This window comes from Hyperolius riggenbachi, chromosome 2 (assembly GCF_040937935.1).
Source record: "Hyperolius riggenbachi isolate aHypRig1 chromosome 2, aHypRig1.pri, whole genome shotgun sequence".
Classification (NCBI taxonomy): domain Eukaryota; kingdom Metazoa; phylum Chordata; class Amphibia; order Anura; family Hyperoliidae; genus Hyperolius; species Hyperolius riggenbachi.
Window position 1 is genome coordinate 27,450,428 of NC_090647.1, and position 20,962 is coordinate 27,471,389.

The following is a 20,962-nucleotide window of genomic DNA, read 5'->3' on the forward strand; positions in this document are numbered from 1 at the left end:
GGCAGAAATAGCTGACAGGTCCGCTCTACTGCAGAGGCGCAGGAGACTTACGTCTGTGCAGTAGAGCAGACCCGACGGTGTTTGGCTATTTATGCCTATTTCGGAGCCGAATGCCACCACTGCGCCTACGCTCGAGCCGGGAAGGTAAAGATTTACATCCCCGCTATTCGGGGAGCTCGATCGCTGGAGGAGGATGGGAGAAGCCTCGATAGGATCCAGAGGCTTCCCCCTACCGAGGTGAGTACCATAGGCTTACAGCCTCCTAGTGACCAGGATATTTTTTTACAAATTAGGCCACTGCAGCTTCAAGGGCTCGCTGCAGGGCCATACAACTCAGCACACAAGTGATCCCCCACTTTTCTGCCCACTAACAGAGATATCTGTTGGTGGGCTCTGATTGCTGCCAGCGTCTTTGTTTATTTATTTTTTATTTGTATATATATATATTTTAATACATTTTCCTATTTATTTATTTTTTTCCACCCTCCCTCCCCCGCTAGCCAATGACTGGGTTTGCTTGTCATAGGCATCAGCACATGACAGCCGATTACTCCTTAGCCTCCCAGGGGGACAGCCGTGTCACATGGCTGTCCCCAGTGCAGCGCTGCGGTATATCACAGCACTGTACTGTGTAAATGGATGGCGGTTTCGCCGTCTATTAGCCTCCTAGCAGCGATCGCTGATGACAGAGCGGAGCATTCAAGCGGGGATGCAAGCACATCAGCGTGCACTATCTCCTTCAATCTCCGCCCCCAGGACTTCACGCCAATTGGCGTTGAGCAGTTCTGGGGCTGCTACCGTGTTCAACAGGGGCGTAGCAATAGGGGTTGCAGAGGTTGCGACCGCATCGGGGCCCTTGGACCAAAGGGGCCCCGAACGGCCCTCCCTCAACTGCAGTAACAGCTCTCTATTTGTCCTGTGCTCATAATAATCACTTCTATAGATACTTTGAATAGTGGTAATCATTAACAAGCTGTTCCTCTTCCCCTTCTTGCACCTCTGACACTGTAGTTGCCATTGGCAGGTTTTGGTGCTCTGTATCAATTGTGCCGTATAGAGTGTTTGGGGGGCCCCAATGTAAGACTTGCATCAGGGCCCACAGCTCCTTAGCTACGCCACTAGTGTTCAAGCCAATTGGTGTGGCGCGGTCGGCAAGAAGTTAATTATATACAAAATCACGATATGCAAGGAAAAGTTGGAATGCAAAAATTTGCATAAAAAAGGAAGAATAGGATGCAAAAAATTTCAAAATGCAGAATTATAAATATGAAAAAAAAAAAACGTAAAAGAAAACGAAAAGAAAACAAAAACAGCTGCAAGTTTGAAGGCGCCCTTAAAGAAAACCTGAACTGAAAATTAAAAGTCAAAATAAGCATACACAAGTCATACTTACCTTCCATGTAGTCTACTCCTCAATCTCTTTTTCCTCTCCCGCGTCCTGTTTGTCCACTGTGATCAATGGAATTCTCCGTCCTCCATTTTGAAAATGGCCATTACCCCATAACAGCTTTCTGGTCAGCACACAGCTAAACTGTAACATCGCCCACTTGAGCCATAGGGAAACATGGACATTACCTGGTACATCAGTTTTCCTCTCAGCTATAACTGACAGCAACTGATATTTTACTGACAGCAACTGATATATTTCAGATCTGACAAAATATTGTCAGAACTGGAAGGGATTATTGTCAGAAGAAAATGGTGAGCTTCTGAGAGGAACTAATGGTGAGGTAACTATGCAATGTTCATTTGAAGTTACCTCATGTGTTTATTTAAATATTTTTACTCAGTACAGGTTCTCTTTAACCAGTCAAAGTCTGTTTTACATAAATAGCAAAACAAATGTAAGCATCAATATGGATGTTATGTGTCCACTATCTACATTCTTATTCTTTTAAGTTAGCCAATAAATGGTATCATCCTGATTCAAAACTTCTTGCTACTATCTACTTAGCATGTTTATATGTCATTACATGCATATTGTGCAGTCCTATTACACACATCCCACCCGTGTTACTTCTCAAGGTCCCTTCTCCTGTCAGTCCCAGTTTTTATTTTAACCACTTAATGACAAGGAGGTTTATGACAAGGAGATAAAAATGTCCTGCCAGAGCCTCTTAACGGCTCCAGGATGTTTTTATAAGTCAAACAGTGCTACTGCCGATGTGCGCGTACACGCTCCCGCACATGCATGTGCATGTGAGATTAGTGGAAAAAAACACCATAGAAAAAAAAGCATTTTATTTCCAAATACTATATTGTCACCACACTTTGTACTAGGGACATAATTAAAATCTTGTGATAACCAGGACAAATAGGCAAATAAAATGTGTGGGTTTTATGCACAGTAGCAGTGTTTATATTAAAACTATAAGAGATGAAATTGGAGAAATAATTTATTTTTTATTTTTTGCCTTGTGTTTCCCTTTAAAATGCATAGAAAATAAAGTAATTACTGAAAACAAATATCAACCCCAAAAAGCCTAATTGGTGTTGAAAAAAACAAGATATAGATCATTTCATTGTGATTAGTTGTTGTGATTAAGCTCTTGGCAAATGAAAGGAATGAGCACTGAAAGGTGAACATCACTCTTGTCAGTTAGGGTAAAAACCGCTTTGGGTTGAAGTGGTTAATATATGTAAAAAAAAATATATATATATATATATATATATATATATATATATCTATATATATATATATATAGATATATATATATATATAGATATATATATAGATATATATACATATAGATATATATAGATAGATATACAGTGGTGTGAAAAACTATTTGCCCCCTTCCTGATGTCTTATTCTTTTGCATGTTTGTCACACTTAAATGTTTCTGCTCATCAAAAACCGTTAACTATTAGTCCAAGATAACCTAATTGAACACAAAATGCAGTTTTAAATGATGGTTTTTATTATTTAGTGAGAAAAAAAACTCTAAATCTACATGGCCCTGTGTGAAAAAGTGATTGCCCCCCTTGTTAAAAAATAACTGTGGTTTATCACACCTGAGTTCAATTTCTGTAGTCACCCCCAGGCCTGATTACTGCCACACCTGTTTCAATCAAGAAATCACTTAAATAGGAGCTATCTGACACAGAGAAGTAGACCAAAAGATCCTCAAAAGCTAGACATCATGCCAAGATCCAAAGAAATTCAGGAACAAATGAGAACAAAAGTACTGTAATTGAGATCTATCAGTCTGGTAAAGGTCATAAAGCCGTTTCTAAAGCTTTGGAACTCCAGCGAACCACAGTGAGAGCCATTATCCACAAATGGCAAAAACATGGAACAGTGATGAACCTTACCAGGAGTGACCAGGCGACCAAAATTACCCCGAGAGCGCGGAGAAAACTCATCCGAGAGGCCACAAAAGACCCCAGGACAACATCTAAAGAACTGCAGGCCTCACTTGCCTCAATTAAGGTCATTGGTTACGACTCCACCATAAGAAAGAGACTGAGCAAAAACGGCCTGCATGGCAGATATCCAAGGCGCAAACCACTTTTAAGCAAAAAGAACATTAAGGCTTGTCTCAATTTTGCTAAAAAAACATCTCAATGATTGCCAAGACTTTTGGGAAAATACCTTGTGGACCGATGAGACAAAAGTTGAACTTTTTGGAAGGTGCGTGTCCCGTTACATCTGGCATAGAAGTAACACAGCATTTCAGCAAAAGAACATCATACCAACAGTAAAATATGGTGGTGGTAGTGTGATGGTCTGGGGTTGTTTTGCTGCTTCAGGACCTGGAAGGCTTGCTGTGATAGATGGAACCATGCATTCTACTGTCTACCAATAAATCCTGAAGGAGAATGTCCGGCCATCTGTTCGTCAACTCAATCTGAAGCGATCTTGGGTGCTGCAGCAGGACAATTACCCAAAACACACCAGCAAATCCATCTCTGAATGGCTGAAGAAAAACAAAATGAAGACTTTGGAGTGGCCTAGTCAAAGTCCTGACCTGAATCCTATTGAGATGTTGTGGCATGACCTTAAAAAGGTGGTTCATGCTAGAAAACCCTCAAATAAAGCTGAATTACAACAATTCTGCAAAGATGAGTGAGCCAAAATTCCTCCAGAGCGCTGTAAAAGACTTGTTGCAAGTTATCGCAAACGCTTGATTGCAGTTATTGCTGCTAAGGGTGGCCCAACCAGTTATTAGGTTCAGGGGACAATTTCTTTTTCACACAGGGTCATGTAGATTTTGAGAGTTTTTTTCTCACTAAATAATAAAAAACATCACTTAAAACTGCATTTTGTGTTCAATTATATTATCATGGACTAATAGTTAACGGTTTTTGATGAGCAGGAACATATAAGTGTGACAAACATGCAAAAGAATAAGAAATCAGGAGGGGGCAAATAGTTTTTCACACCACTGTACATATCTATATATATATACACACACACATATATATATATATATATATATATATATATATATATATATATATATATATATATATATATATATATATATATATATATATATATGATGTTTTATTACTGGTTAAATATTTAAAAAAAACCAATTTTTTTATTTTCAGTAAATCTTTCCTCATAAGCATGGATAGCTTATAACTTTTTTTTTTCATTTTTACACAAGCACAAATCATCAATTAAGGCTCATTAGTGTAACAACACTCGTTCTCATGTGGCAGCCTTAGTTAACAAGGTATGACTGTGACTATCAGATGGGGACTCTCAAACCTAATGTCAGATAATGTGGTGTGAAATGATGGCTTTGTCCTGTGAGAGCAATTATTCCAAAGATACTGTGTATATCCTGTAATTAAGATAGAGGTAATTAAGAAACTTCCAAGAACAAATGACTACAACAATATTATCTTTAGAATCGCAAACTCATCCGTAATTAGCATTGAGACATGTCACATCTGTAGGAATGAGCAATCACCCTGTGGGACTTCAACAACAACATGTAACAATGCTAATTGATGCTGTAATGATGGTTAGACACTTTACTTGTCCTATAGATGAAAAAGAAAAAAAAAACAAAAAAAACCTAAATAATCTATGCAATAATAACAAATTGTTAAACAGCTTTTTCATTAGGAAGCTTGTCATTCTAAAATCAATAAAATGGGTAATTATGTTACATTGGTGAATGACAAGCTACAGGTTCTAAAAAAATAAATAGGAAAAGGAAAAAAGGAAAATACAACCACGATGTTGTCAAAAACCTGAGCGGTTCTTGCCTTTTTCATGATTGCTAACTCAGTAAAGGACCAGCCTTTAAAGCGTTGCTATCATATAAATCGGGCATAGTGGGGTCTGAACCCTCTATAACAGTAATTATAGATTGACGGTATACCTTGAAATGAATCAGAGCACTCAGTTTATGATTTTATATAAAAAATTGTATTTGCTTATCATACAGCATATATACAAAATATGAACAGTTCCAAGTAGTGTTTCCTTCTAACAGTATTCCATCTCATCATGGCCTTTATAGCCAAGCGATCATCAATCTTCTAAGCACATTCAAAAAGAATATAACAGTTGTGTTATGTAGAATAAGATCAAAAGTAGTCTCATCTGTATCAATAGCTGTGTATCTATTAGCTGTGTAAAACTTGTAGTAATCTTCTTAAAGAAATAGCATAAAAAATAGCTTCTAAAAAAACTTCTTGCTAACATCTTAATAAAACTTAATGCTGAAAAATTAATAAAGTAAATCACCAGAATATGAAGCATATTACCCCTTCTCTGTCATCTCTTCAGCATCTAGAACCACTTGTGGGAAGGTAGCTTCTGCCTCATGTGTCTTCTCAGGAGATTGTTGGGCTTGTGCAAACTATGAGCTTTCAGCTTCTACTTTTATAGGGGTTGGAGGCAATATGGCTGCCTAATCTGGACTTTCCCTGAATCCCAGGCTCTGATTGGCTAAAGCTTTCGTGCGTCAATGCTTTATCATGTTTTGATTACCTAAGTCACAATATTATTGTTTATAAATTCTTAATTACCTTATCTTGTGGGAATTTACGTCATTTGGAGTGCTTGACATTTGATATAGGGTCATTTCTGACGCACTTAATTAAAAATGGACGTCAACAGCCATCTTATCTGTTGGCTGACCCAGACATGGAGACTAAACAATATCATTCATGACGCATTTCTGATAAAGTGTTCGCTGCTAATTATGTTGGAATGTCTTGGTACTTCCCCAGACATGAGATTGGTCAGGTTGACTCTGTAACCAGACCTGTGAGAGCCTTCAGCAATTTAAGGCTTATTAAAACATACAGGGCTTCTAATATACTTATTTAAATATAAAGCTTATTATATAATTCTTCTTAAAACAATTAATCATATAAGATATAATTGCATATTAAATCTTAATAACATAAAATCATGTTTTATATATTTGTCTTTCTTATAAAATAAATATTATATGTCTAACCGGCAGATGTCGCTATCTCATCATAAATAACAATCTATTAATAATAAAAAAAAAACTATGAACCCACCAGCTAATTGGGAAAACACCTTGTTTTTGTTTTATATCTTTCATATTTTGACTTCTCTAGCTGGGAAATTTGTATCTTTTCTTGCTGGCCTTGGCCTTCAAGCAAAGGAACATGTAAACAATTGTCTTGCTTACAAGTTAAAATAACCTTATGAAAGTTGCACTGTCTCTAACTGTCACTGACAGAATCTATTACTTTGAATTTCATTTAATGCTGGATTCTATCATATAGGGTTTAACAATAATTATTTATTTCTTTAGAAGGACTGTATTGATTATTAATGTTTATATATACATACACATATGACAGTTTTTCCTGCATAAATAAAACCGCTAGAATTCTGACATCCCCCCTTGCAGGAAAATGATGGCAGATGATTAGCGATCTCCGTTGTTGTTATATTTCTCCAGGGAAAAAATAAATAAATTCTATAATCAAAATTAAAAGTAATGCAAGCTTTCATTCATGCAAAACCTTGCTCATTAAGTAGCGTTATCAGCTGTGTTGCCTGCCTGACAATAGACTCAATAGTAAGATTAATATCTTCTCCAATAAACATATTTTGCTGGTCTAAATATGGCTGTAGTCTTTGTATATGACATATGTATGGATTCACCCTTGAATCTGCAGTTTCTATCACTGTGGTAGCTTGTGTAGATATGTAGGAACATTCTAGGCAATATTTGTCACCCATTTTAAGACATGTGGTAAAACTTAAAGTTCAAAATGCATAAACAGGAATTATACCATTCATGTGGCCCCTAGGTTCTTTGAACACAATACATTCAACATTTTATTGTTAGCTTACAACAGGTTAATTAGTTAGTTGGTTAGTATTATGTATTAATACAGTTAATTACACCTGTCGCTATCTCATCATAAATAACAATCTATTAATAATAAAAAAAAAACTATGAACCCACCAGCTAATTGGGAAAACACCTTGTTTTTGTTTTATATCTTTCATATTTTGACTTCTCTAGCTGGGAAATTTGTATCTTTTCTTGCTGGCCTTGGCCTTCAAGCAAAGGAACATGTAAACAATTGTCTAGCTTACAAGTTAAAATAACCTTATGAAAGTTGCACTGTCTCTAACTGTCACTGACAGAATCTATTACTTTGAATTGCATTTAATGCTGGATTCTATCATATAGGGTTTAACAATAATTATTTATTTCTTTAGAAGGACTGTATTGATTATTAATGTTTATATATACATACACATATGACAGTTTTTCCTGCATAAATAAAACCGCTAGAATTCTGACAATGTGCAGAACAGTACTTGACCAAAAAGTGACTTATAACAGTAATAAAGAAATTGTAAGGAACAACAGGGAAGCTGCGGTGAACAGCACCGCCGCCGCAGCTGCCTCCGTGCCTCTGCCCGTCCTCCCGGCATCTAGGACGCCGAGGACGGAACGTTCGTTGTTTCAAGGGGTCACCGTCTCGCGCGGGCGCGTGCACAGACGGGACCTTTATGCTAGGAGGAGGCTCGTTAGCTGACCTGCTGGTCGGCTGACGTCAGAGGAGTCTCACGGCGCCCAGGATTGGCTGATTACAGGGGGCGTGCGAGTGAGGTATCCTCTGCTTCTTAAGCCTCCGGGCTTCATTCAGAAACTGTCTGCTGTTGTGAATACTTTAGTGTTAGCGCTCAGACCTTAGACTAGATCCCAGGTGTTGAAACCAAGGACTTCACACCTACACTAGGATATTGCTATATTGTTATTGATTGTCTGTGTATGATTCTGGCTTCTGCTCGTTGATTCTGTACTTCTGCCTATCTGACTTGTTGCTGAACCTCTGCCTGTTTAACTGTTATCCTTATGGGGGCTTTACTATTAACCGCTAAAGACGGTTTTTACTGTAATGTAAAATGCAGTAAAAATCAGTAAAAATCCGCCGACTTTAGCGGTTAAAAGCAAAGCCCCCCCATTAGAAACCCCAAATTTTCAGGGTTTATTAAACTGAATCGTGTGAACAAGATGCAGAAAAGGGTTTTCAAAAAGACCTTATAGTTTTTGAGAAAATCAATGTTAAATTTGGGTGGAATTTCCGCGATTTTCGGCGGAAATTTCTGCGATTTCCGGCGGAAATTCGCCTACCGCACTTGCATTACCGATTTCCGCATTCCAATGCGGAAATGCAATTTCTGATTGGAATTTCGGAAATTGCATTTCCGCTGAATCCGAATGAGCATCCCTACTCACCAGTGGGCCTAGCCTCTGGTGAGGGATTTGTAGTATAAAATCACCTGCTCCTCAGGTGATCTTTAGTTGCAGTACTGTTTGTACTCCTGCTCCTCAGGTGTTCACTAGCCTGCTGTACATTCTTAATCACCTGCTCCTCAGGTGATCACTAGTCGCAGTATTGTTGTATCACCTGCTCCTCAGGTGTCCTCTAGGCTGCAGTACCGTCTTGATCACCTGCTCCTCAGGTGATCACTAGGCTGCAGTACAGTCTGAATCACCCGCTCCTTGGGAGATTCTATCTCTTCAGTATCAGTATCTCCAGCGTGCTGGGGCTTGTACGCTATTATACTGTCACATTGTCGGTGTACTGATAGTACCTCACCAGTCCCTCTGGTGAGGTCTCGCCTAACTACTAGGTTACAGTCTGTGTATTATAGTACCTTACCAGTCCCTCTGGTAAGGTCTTGCAAAACTAATAAAGTTACGGTTGCACCAAGCACTACACTCTTAGCACCCTTTTGGCTATACTTGTATTATTGGTGATTCTGCAGATCACCACATAATCAGATATAGCGTCTGCATTATTGGTGATTCTGCATATCACCATATAATCAGACATCTGAGTTGCTACACCCAACCGTTACAGAAGGTTTTAAATACTGAGGTGCAAGCAATAAAATACATCAATGTGTAATTTATAAGAGAAAGTGCCAATCTCTTGTTTTTTTCACAAAACCAATTAAACAAGTAAAAGGAAATACAATAAAATACAGCCAACATATACAGATACATAATATCACATAACATAACAGTGATGTACACCAAGAAAAAAAAAACAGCTATATATATTATATTATTTTTTTTTCAGAGATTATTTGAGCTTTTATATATTTGCATTGACCGATGTTGACATTCCAAGGGATTTACTGCAGAAAAAAAAACAAAGAGTTCAAACAAAGGATTAAAACAAAAATGAAACCACACTAGAGTAAAAATAATTTAATATGTGTGAATATCCGTATAAATGGTGTTCATATACATCTATTTTTAAAATTGTCATCATCATTCTTTATCTTTATCTATGTTCTTCTTGCCACAGACTTCCCACAAATGCCCCATCTACCATATTTATGTGTCGGTTATTAGCTTTACAGAGCATGAGCCCTTGTTATTTTTATCACATGATCTGGGCTGGTTGGTTATTCACTGTAGCAGGCAGGGTCATTCCCATTTGTCATGTTATATAATAAAGCTTTTGGAATTTCTGTGTTTGTCTAGTCGATTATTAACCGCTATCACAAAAATCGTAAAATTTAAAATGCATTTAAACACATACAAATAAGAAGTATGTTTCTTCCAGAGTAAAATGAGCCATAAATTACTTTTCTACTATGTTGCGGTCACTTTCAGCAGATAGATTAAAAAATCTGACAAAACAGACAGGTTTTAGACTAGCCCATCTCCTTATGGGGGATTCTCATGGTTTTGTTTATAAAGAATAAAGGCCGTGGTGAGAATCCCCTATGGAGAGATGGACTAGCCCAAAACCTAGTCGGTAATGTTAGATTCCTGCTACCTACTGTAAGTGAGAGCAACATAGAAGAAAAGTCATTCATGGCTCATTTTACTCTGGAAGAAATGTACTGTGCTTCTTATTTGTATATGTTTACATGTACTTCAAATTTTTTCGATTTTTGCAATAGTGGTCCTTTAACAAAGTAAAGATACACTTATTATTTACAACAATAATGTAATGTTTAGAGCTGAAATAATAGGTTTTCTTGTTTGTCTTACCTAACTGGAATTTCATGGTGTTTTTTTTTTTTTCTCTGTTAAGTTAGCCTCATTTCCTAAAACAAAAATTTTATAGACCAACCTTACATTCTGTAGTTATCGGATCCGGCCTATATTATTATAACTGATATTATTATTATTATTATTATTTCACGTGTAATATTTCTATGGGTTGGTTCACATCAAGAACACTTCTGAGCACTTACAAAAGCACCTACCATATTTCCCACTGTATAAGATGCAATTTTTTCCCCCACAAAAAAATGGGGAGAAAAAGTCCATGTGTTTTATACGGCAAAGGCAAGGAATACCCAACTTATGAACACCAACTGATATGAACCGCCGACCCACTGCCATGTCGGGAATTCCCTGTCTGTGTTCCCACTCCCCCCACATGCCCCCTCTCCTTCCCCCTTGTGTCTCCTGGCCCCTTCATGTGTGCAGCAGCAGCCGGCTTACCTATCCACCATACCTGCAGGATTGCGGACCTCCATGCGGCTTCCTCTAGCGATGGGCTTCTAATGATGCGAGAAATGCAAGCCCATCACTAGAGGAAGCCACATGGAGGAGACAGAGAAATGGAGGAAGGCAAGTGCTGTCTTGGAGGGTGCATTTGTTTCCTGTGTTTGGCATTTTTGATACTGTGGCAGCCATGGGTGGTTTCAGAAGGTGGTGGGAGCACTGGGATCCACCTGCACAGTCCTTTTGGTGTTGCATGTGGAGTGGGGGTCCCTGCGCACTGGCAGAGCCTGGGGTTCCTGCTTTTCATGTGCCAAGTGTATTTTGTTATTTAAACTCTTACTTATGCAACTTCTAGAGACAGGTCAATGTGGGGGGGCTGGAGATGGATACCTGCACGCGGTGCCCCCAGGCTGATCATGAGATTTATGATTGTGTATGACTAAGGTCTCGCACCTGTCTATGGCCACCTATATCAGCTGTTGCTGGATTTGGTACTGCAGACACAGGTGCATGTATTTGCATATTTTTATTAGCTGACCGGCTGTCTGGGGACCCATTTAAAAGGCAAGTGCTGTCTTGGAGTGTGCATTTGTTTATGGAGAAATGGGGGAAATTGCATGGAGGAGATGGTAAAATTGTTTGAAAAATTGCTAGACAGAGCAATTATGAAAAGTTTTTTTTGCCAAAAATTGTTTAACGTGTACTTCCTGTTTTGCCACAAGAACTACAAAATAGATAAACGCAAACGCTCCAAAATCACTAAGCATGCCGGAAATCCCTACTACAAATCACTACAAAAAACACTAAACATTTGCAATTATGCTTAACGATTTTTGGGGTGAACTAGGCCTATGTCTAAATTAAGATTTTGTTCTATAAACTGTCTGGTATATTGATGTTGTGAACATGCTGGCTGTATTTTTATTTTGATTATTATTATTTTTTTGTACTTAAATTTATATATTTTTAAAAAATATAAAGATGTTAATTGTTCTTTTAAATTACATGAAGTGTTTTATTTCTTGTATAATTAAAATATTTTTTAATAAGAGTCTACTGTTATGTTATATATCAGCATTTGTTAATTTACTGCCCTGTACATGCTGGCTGTATTTTTTTATTTTCCTAAATTCCATTTATTTATTTTTTTAAACCGATGAGCTTGCCCATTGACCCTGTAAATAATACAATGATGCATTATATTGATTTCATAATCAAAAGCTTTGTAATAAAAAAAGGTTGCTTATTAAACATTATTATGATTGTAGTGATTCGGTCATTTTTTCATCTGTAGGATAGGCAACGTGTTGGGATATTTGCACATTAATTATCTTTGTTTCATGTTGTTGTTCCCACAGAGGGATTGCTCATTTCTACAGATGTCTCAATATGTCTCAATGCTAATTACAAATAAGTTTGCATTTCTAAAGATAATGTTGAGGTAATTATTCCTTGAAAATGTCATAATGATCTTTATCTTAATCAACAGTATCTTTGGAGTAATTTATCCCGGGGGATAGACCCATGACTCTAGACGCTATTATCGATTGCACTTGAGACTTCCTGTCTGATGGTTACAGTCATACCTTGTTACATACAGCTGTCCTATGGGAAGCAATGCTTAACTGTAACGCTGATGTTTTACTGAACAAACAACAAAAAACATGACTTAATAAACTAATATTAAAACATATATATTATATTGTAATTTGTTTTATATATACAGTGGGTTGCAAAAGTATTCGGCCCCCTTGAAGTTTTCCACATTTTGTCATATTACTGCCACAAACATGAATCAATTTTATTGGAATTCCAAGTCAAAGACCAATACAAAGTGGTGTACACGTGAGAAGTGGAACGAAAATCATACATGATTCCAAACATTTTTTATAAATCAATGACTGCAAAGTGGAATGTGCGTAATTATTCAGCCCCCTCAGTCAACACTTTGTAGAACCACATTTTGCTGCTGTTACAGCTGCCAGTCTTTTAGGGTATGTCTCTACCAGCTTTGCACATCTAGAGACTGAAATCCTTGCCCATTCTTCTTTGCAAAACAGCATTTAGATCTGGACTTTGACAGGGCCATTCTAACACATGGATACAGTGGAGTGAAAAACTATTTGCCCCCTTCCTGATTTCTTATTCTTTTGCATGTTTGTCACACTTAAATGTTTCTGCCCATCAAAAACCGTTAACTATTAGTCAAAGATAACATAATTGAACACAAAATGCAGTTTTAAATGATGGTTTTTATTATTTAGTGAGAAAAAAAACTCAAAATCTACATGGCCCTGTGTGAAAAAGTGATTGGCCCCCCTTGTTTAAAAATAACTTAACTGTGGTTTATCACACCTGAGTTCAATTTCTGTAGTCACCCCCAGGCCTGATTACTGCCACACCTGTTTCAATCAAGAAATCACTTAAATGGGAGTTATCTGACACAGAGAAGTAGACCAAAAGCACCTCAAAAGCTAGACATCATGCCAAGATCCAAAGAAATTCAGGAACAAATGAGAACAAAAGTACTATAATTGGGATCTATCAGTCTGGTAAAGGTTATAACGCCATTTCTAAAGCTTTGGGACTCCAGCGAACCACAGTGAGAGCCATTATCCACAAATGGCAAAAACATGGAACAGTGATGATCCTTCCCAGGAGTGGCCGGCCGACCAAAATTACCCCAAGAGTGCAGAGAAAATTCATCCGAGAGGCCACAAAAGACCCCAGGACAACATCTAAAGAACTGCAGGCCTCACTTGCCTCAATTAAGGTCAGTGTTCACGACTCCACCATAAGAAAGAGACTAGGCAAAAACGGCCTGCATGGCAGATATCCAAGGCGCAAACCACTTTTAAGCAAAAAGAACAAAGGCTCGTCTCAATTTTGCTAAAAAACATTTCAATGATTGCCAAGACTTTTGGGAAAATACCTTGTGGACCGACGAGACAAAAGTTGAACTTTTTGGAAGGTGCCTGTCCCGTTACATCTGGCATAGAAGAAACACAGCATTTCAGCAAAAGAACATCATACCAACTGTAAAATATTGTGGTGGTAGTGTGATGGTCTGGGGTTGTGTTGCTGCTTCAGGACCTGGAAGGCTTGCTGTGATAGATGGAACCATGAACTCTACTGTCTACCAAAAAATCCTGAAGGAGAATGTCCGGCCATCTGTTTGTCAACTCAAGCTGAAGCGATCTTGGGTGCTGCAGCAGGACAATGACCCAAAACACACCAGCAAATCCACCTCTGAATGGCTGAAGAAAAACCAAATGAAGACTTTGGAGTGGCCTAGTCAAAGTCCTGACCTGAATCCTATTGAGATGTTGTGGCATGACCTTAAAAAGTCGGTTCATGCTAGAAAACCCTCAAATAAAGCTGAATTACAACAATTCTGCAAAGATGAGTGGGCCAAAAGTCCTCCAGAGCGCTGTAAAAGACTCGTTGCAAGTTATCGCAAACGCTTGATTGCAGTTATTGCTGCTAAGGGTGGCCCAACCAGTTATTAGGTTCAGGGGGCAATTTCTTTTTCACACAGGGCCATGTAGGTTTTGAGTTTTTTTTCTCACTAAATAATAAAAACCGTCATTTAAAACTGCATTTTGTGTTCAATTACGTTATCTTTGACTAATAGTTAATGGTTTTTGATGAGCAGAAACATTTAAGCGTGACAAACATGCAAAAGAATAAGAAATCAGGAAGGGGGCAAATAGTTTTTCACACCACTGTATGTTTTGTTTTAAACCATTCCATTGTTGCCCAAGCTTTATGTTTAGGGTCGTTGTCCTGCTGGAAGGTGAACCTCCGCCCCAGTCTCAAGTCTTTTGCAGACTCCAAGAAGTTTTCTTCCAAGATTGCCCTGTATTTGGCTCCATCCATCTTCCCATCAACTCTGACCAGCTTCCCATTCCCTGCTGAAGAGAAGCACCCCCAGATCATGATGCTGCCATCACCATATTTGACAGTGGGGATGGTGTGTTCAGAGTGATGTGCAGTGTTAGTTTTCTGCCACACAAAGCGTTTTTTGGCCAAAAAGTTTCATTTTGGTCTCATCTGACCAGAGCACCTTCTTCCATATGTTTACTGTGTCCCCCACATGGCTTGTGGCAAACTGCAAATGGGAGTTCTTATGCTTTTCTGTTAACAATGACTTTCTTCTTGCCACTCTTCCATAAAGGGCAACTTTGTGCAGTACACGACTAATAGTTGTCCTATGGACAGATTCCCCCACCTGAGCTGTAGATCTCTGCAGCTCGGCCAGAGTCACCATGGGCCTCTTGACTGCATTTCTGATTAGCGCTCTCCTTGTTCGGGCTGTGAGTTCAGGTGGACGGCCTTGCCTTGGTAGGTTTACAGTTGTGTCATACTCCTTCCATTTCTGAATGATCACTTGAACAGTGCTCTGTGGGATGTTCAAGGCTTTGGAAATCTTTTTGTAGCCTAAGCCTGCTTTAAATTTCTCAATAACTTTATCCCTGACCTGTCTGGTGTGTTCTTTGGACTTCATGGTGTTGTTGCTCCCAAGATTCACTTAGGCAACCTCCTGAGGCCGTCACAGAGCAGCTGTACTTGTGCTGACATTAGATTACACACAGGTGCACTCTATTTAGTCATTAGCACTCATCAGGCAATGTCTATGGGCAACTGACTGCACTCAGACCAAAGGGGGCTGAATAATTACGCACACCCCACTTTGCAGTTATTGATTTGTAAAAAATGTTTGGAATCACGTATGAGTTTAGTTCCACTTCTCAAGTGTACACCACTTTGTATTGGTCTTTCACGTGAAATTTCAATAAAATTGATTCATGTTTGTGGCAGTATTATGACAAAATGTGGAAAACTTCAAGGGGGCTGAATACTTTTGCAAGCCACTATATTTTTTTTTTTTAAGTTACTGGTATTTTATTATGCAGTTAATTGCAAGCAAGAACCAACATTTTGCACCTCCACCATGACTCTTATGTAAAGAATAAAAAAAAAAATTCAAGAACAAATAGATGGATATTCAGTTTAGACTTCAATGATTCCAGGGATGGATATGTCCTGAGGTGTGGCAAGAAGTTCCAAAGTGTAGAGGCAGCATGGCAGAAGGCTCTGCCTCTAAAGGTTTTGAGATGGGCCCTGGCGGTGACCAAGTTATTAGATACTTTTTATCTAAGATTGTGGGAGGTGTGATGCAGTTGTAAGAAATTCTTCAGGTATACAGCATCCAAATTTTGCAAACATGAAAGTCACTTAGCCATTCTTATATAGAATTCTTCATCTTTTAATCGATAGCCAATGGAGTGAGCAAAGTATTGTGTTATATAGTAATGGCGGGGGTTGGCTAGCTAACAACCTCGCAGTAGTATTCTGTAGTAATTGCAGGGGTTGCAGGTTTGTGTTTGGAAGGCCTGTATAGAGAGCATTGCAAATGTCCAACCCTGATGTGATGAATGCCTGAACTAGGGTTGGAAGATCTGCTGGAGGTATTAGGTGCTTCATTTTTTAGATATTCCTCAGGTGAACAAAGCAATATTTAATTCCTAATTAATTTTATTAGTACACCCAAGCTGTTTACAAAGTCTGAGTTGGGGCTGGTGCACACTAAAAACCGCTAGCGTATCCGCAAATGCTGGCGGTTTTTGAAGCTGTTTTGCAGAACGATTCTAGGCATGTTTAGAGAGATTTTTTAAACATTCCTAGTAGAGATGGGACGACGAATCCGGCGAATCCACGAATCCCTCGAATATTGGGAAATATTCGAGATTCGTGGATTCGAATCCCGACGCCATTTTCCACTTTACGAATCCGCCGAATCCCGACGCTGCATCGCCGCGCATCCGCCGCTCGCACTCGTCCTCCTCCGACCCGCGCCTCCTCCGACCGCCCCGCGCCTCCTCCGCCCGGCCGCCCGCATACTTTGTATCAACTCACCCGTCCAGTGGAGCGCAGACAGAGCGGCAGACCTCTCGCTGACTTCCTGGTTCCCTCTAGTGACGGCTTTTACAATGACGTCATCAGTAAAAGCCGGTCCGGCCACTAGAGGGAACCGAGAAGGAAGGACGAGGTCTGCCGCTCTGTCTGCGCTCCACTGGACATGTAAGTTGATACTTATGCAGGGGTGAGCGAGGAGGCACAGGGGACGGAGGAGGCCATGGGGGTGAGCGACACCTACCTACCTACCTACCTACCTACCTACCTACCTACCTACCACTTTACCTACCTACCTGCCACTATACCTACCTAAAGGCCCCCTATACGTACCTACCTACCTACCGGGCACTATACCTACCTACCTACAGGCCCCTATACCTACCTAAAGGCCCCCTATACTACCTACCTACCACTATACCTACCTACCTACAGGCCCCTATACCTACCTAAAGGCCCCCTATATGTACCTACCTACCTAAAGGCCCCTATACCTACCTAAAGGCCTCTATACCTACCTACCTAAAGGCCCCCTATACGTGCCTACCTACCTAAAGGCCCCTATACCTACCTACCTAAAGGCCCCTATACCTACCTACCTATTTACCTACCTATACTTAAGGCCTTATACCCTGCTACCTATACTGAAGGTCCCTTTAACTACCTACCTACCTACAGGACACTATACCTACCTACCTACCGGCCACTATACCTACCTACCTACCTACAGGCCACTATACCTACCTAAAGGCCCCCTATACGTACCTACCTACCTACCTACCTACCTAAAGGCCCCTATACCTACCTTCCTACCTAAAGGCCCCTATACTTACCTACCTACCTACCTAAAGGCCCCTATACCTACCTACAGGCCTCTATACCTACCTACCTACTTAAAGGCCCCCTATACGTGCCTACCTACCTAAAGGCCCCTATACCTACCTACCTAAAGGCCCCTATACCTACCTACCTACATACCTACCTATACTTAAGGCCCTATACCCTGCTACATATACTGAAGGTCCCTTTAACTACCTACCTACCTACAGGACACTATACCTACCTACCTACCGGCCACTATACTTACCTACCTACCTACAGGCCACTATACCTACCTAAAGGCCCCCTATACGTACCTACCTACCTACCTAAAGGCCCCTATACCTACCTACCTACATACCTACCTATACTTAAGGCCCTATACCCTGCTACCTATACTGAAGGTCCCTTTACCTACCTAAAGGCCCCTATACCTACCTACATACCTACCTATACTTAAGGCCTCTATATACCCTGTTAACTATACTGAAGGCCCTATACCCTGCTACCTATACTGAAGGTCCCTTTACCTACCTAAAGGCCCCTATACCTACCTACATACCTACCTATACTTAAGGCCTCTATATACCCTGCTACCTATACTGAAGGCCCATATACCCTGCTACCTATACTGAAGGCCCCTATACCCTGCTACCTATACTGAAGGCCTATATACCCTGCTACCTATACTGAAAGCCCATATACCCTGCTACCTATACTGAAGGCCCATATACCCTGCTACCTATACTGAAGGCCCATATACCCTGCTACCTATACTGAAGGCCCATATACCCTGCTACCTATCAGAGGCGGGACAAGGTCCTCCAGCACCCAAGGCTGAGACACCAAAGTGCGCCCCTCCATCCCTCCCCCCCAGCCATCACACACTGATTGCTATTAGACTAAGAGGTGCCACAGGGCCCACAACCTCCCCAACACCTTAATATCTAGTTATCTGGCTTGCAGTCACTGCTATGTATCCCCTTGTCTTATTTCTTTCTGCTTCAAACACAATTAGGAATGACAGCTAAATGAATTGTGCGCCCCCTCCTACACTGCGCCCTGAGGCTGGAGCCTCTCCAGCCTATGCCTCGGCCCGGCCCTGCTACCTATACTGAAGGCACATATACCTTGCTACCTATACTGAAGGCCTATATACCCTGCTACCTATACTGAAGGCACATATACCCTGCTATCTATACTGAAGGCCCCTATACCCTGCTACCTATACTGAAGACCCATATACCCTGCTACCTATACTGAAGGCCCATATACCCTGCTACCTATACTGAAGGCACATATACCCTGCTACCTATACTGAAGGCACATATACCCTGCTACCTATACTGAAGGCACATATACCCTGCTACCTATACTGAAGGCCTATATACCCTGCTACCTATACTGAAGGCCCATATACCTTGCTACCTATACTGAAAGCTACCAATATTGAAGGCACCCATAGCTAGCTATACTGAAGGCACCTTTACCTCGCTACCTATACTGCGGGCAACTATACCACGGATCGCACAATTCGTATGTGCAGGATTCGTTAGATTCGGGATTCGAAAGGTTCGAGATATTCGAGAACCTTTTTAGATTCGGATCCGGATTCGGATTCGAAGAAATTGTGGATTCGTCCCATCCCTAATTCCTAGTGTTTTTTGGAGCGTTTTTATATAGCAGATTTTATATGTTGTCACAGTAAAGCTGTAGCTGCACAACTTCTGTAACCAAAACGCCTGGAAAGCTGCTCTGATCTAGCATTTTTCAGAGCGGTTTTCGACTTTCCTATACTTAACATTGAGGCAGAAACACCTCAGAAATCTAAAAAATGCTGCAGGACATGAGTTTGCGTCTCTGGAAAAAACTAACTGCTCTGATGTGCACCAGTCCATTGTAATTAGTGATGGGCCGAACCTCCGATTTTAGGAAAAGTTTGCGAACCGCAATAGACTTCAATGGGGAGGCGAACTTTGAAAAATAGAAAAAATTATGCTGGCCCCAAAAGTGATGGAAAAGATGTTTCAAGGGGTCTAACACCTGGAGGGGGGCATGGCGGAGTGGGATACACACCAAAAGTCCCGGGGACAAATCTGGATGTGAAGCAAAACAGCGTTTTAAGGGCAGAAATCACATTGAATGCTAAATTGCAGGCCTAACGTGCTTTCAAACATCTTGCATGTGTATACATCAATCAGGGAGTGTAATTAGAGTACTGCTTCACACTGACACACCAAACTCACTGTGTAACACACCGCAAACAGCTGTTTGCGTAGTGACGGCCGTGCTGGACTGGTGCGCACCATGACGAGATTGCTCTTCCTCACTCAGTGATGTCAGGTAATGTGTGACTGCCTTCTCAACTTTCCATGGCAGTGTTAAAAAGCTTACATTTTGTTTTTAAATTACATTTTCTACTTGCTGTGTACTTGTTCAGTACCGCTACAATGAGAATCCTATGGAGGCGGGCAAGTCTGGCATTGTGACCCCGGGTAATGGCCGGGGAATGAGGGATGGAATCCGGTGTGGAGCCTGAGCAATGGCTACCACTACACACCCAAGGAGGGCAGCAGGCAGGCATGCACGCCCGCCTCGAGGTAGTGACCAAAAATAACAATACAGGAGGACTATCGAGGGCTTGCTGTATTTGAAATGAATGTACTTTAAATCCTTTAATGAGAACCAGTTATGGTGGGCAAAGATGACACCACATTCCTTTCACGAGAATCATATGGAGGCGGGCAAGTCTGCCATTTGTGACCCCGGGTAATGGCCGGGGAATGAGGGATGGAATCTGGTGTGGAGCCTGAGCAACTGCTACCACTACACAGGCAAGGAGGGCAGCAGGCAGGCATGCACGCCCGCCCGCCCTGAGGTAGTGACCAAAAATAACAATACAGGAGGACTATCGAGGGCTTGCTGTATTTGAAATGAATGTACTTTAAATCCTTTAACAAGAACCAGTTATGGCGGGCAAAGATGACACCACATTCCTTTCACGAGAATCATATGGAGGCGGGCAAGTCTGCCATTTGTGACCCCAAGTAATGGCCGGGGAATGAGGGATGGAATCCGGTGTGGAGCCTGAGCAACGGCTACCACTACACAGGCAAGGAGGGCAGCAGTCAGGCATGCACTCCCGCCCCGAGGTAGTGACCAAAAATAACAATACAGGACTCAGGAGGACTTTTGAGGCCCTAATTGCAATGAATCAACTTTAAATCCTTTAACGGTAATCCGTTATGGAGGGCAAGTCTGCCATTGTTTGTCACCACGGG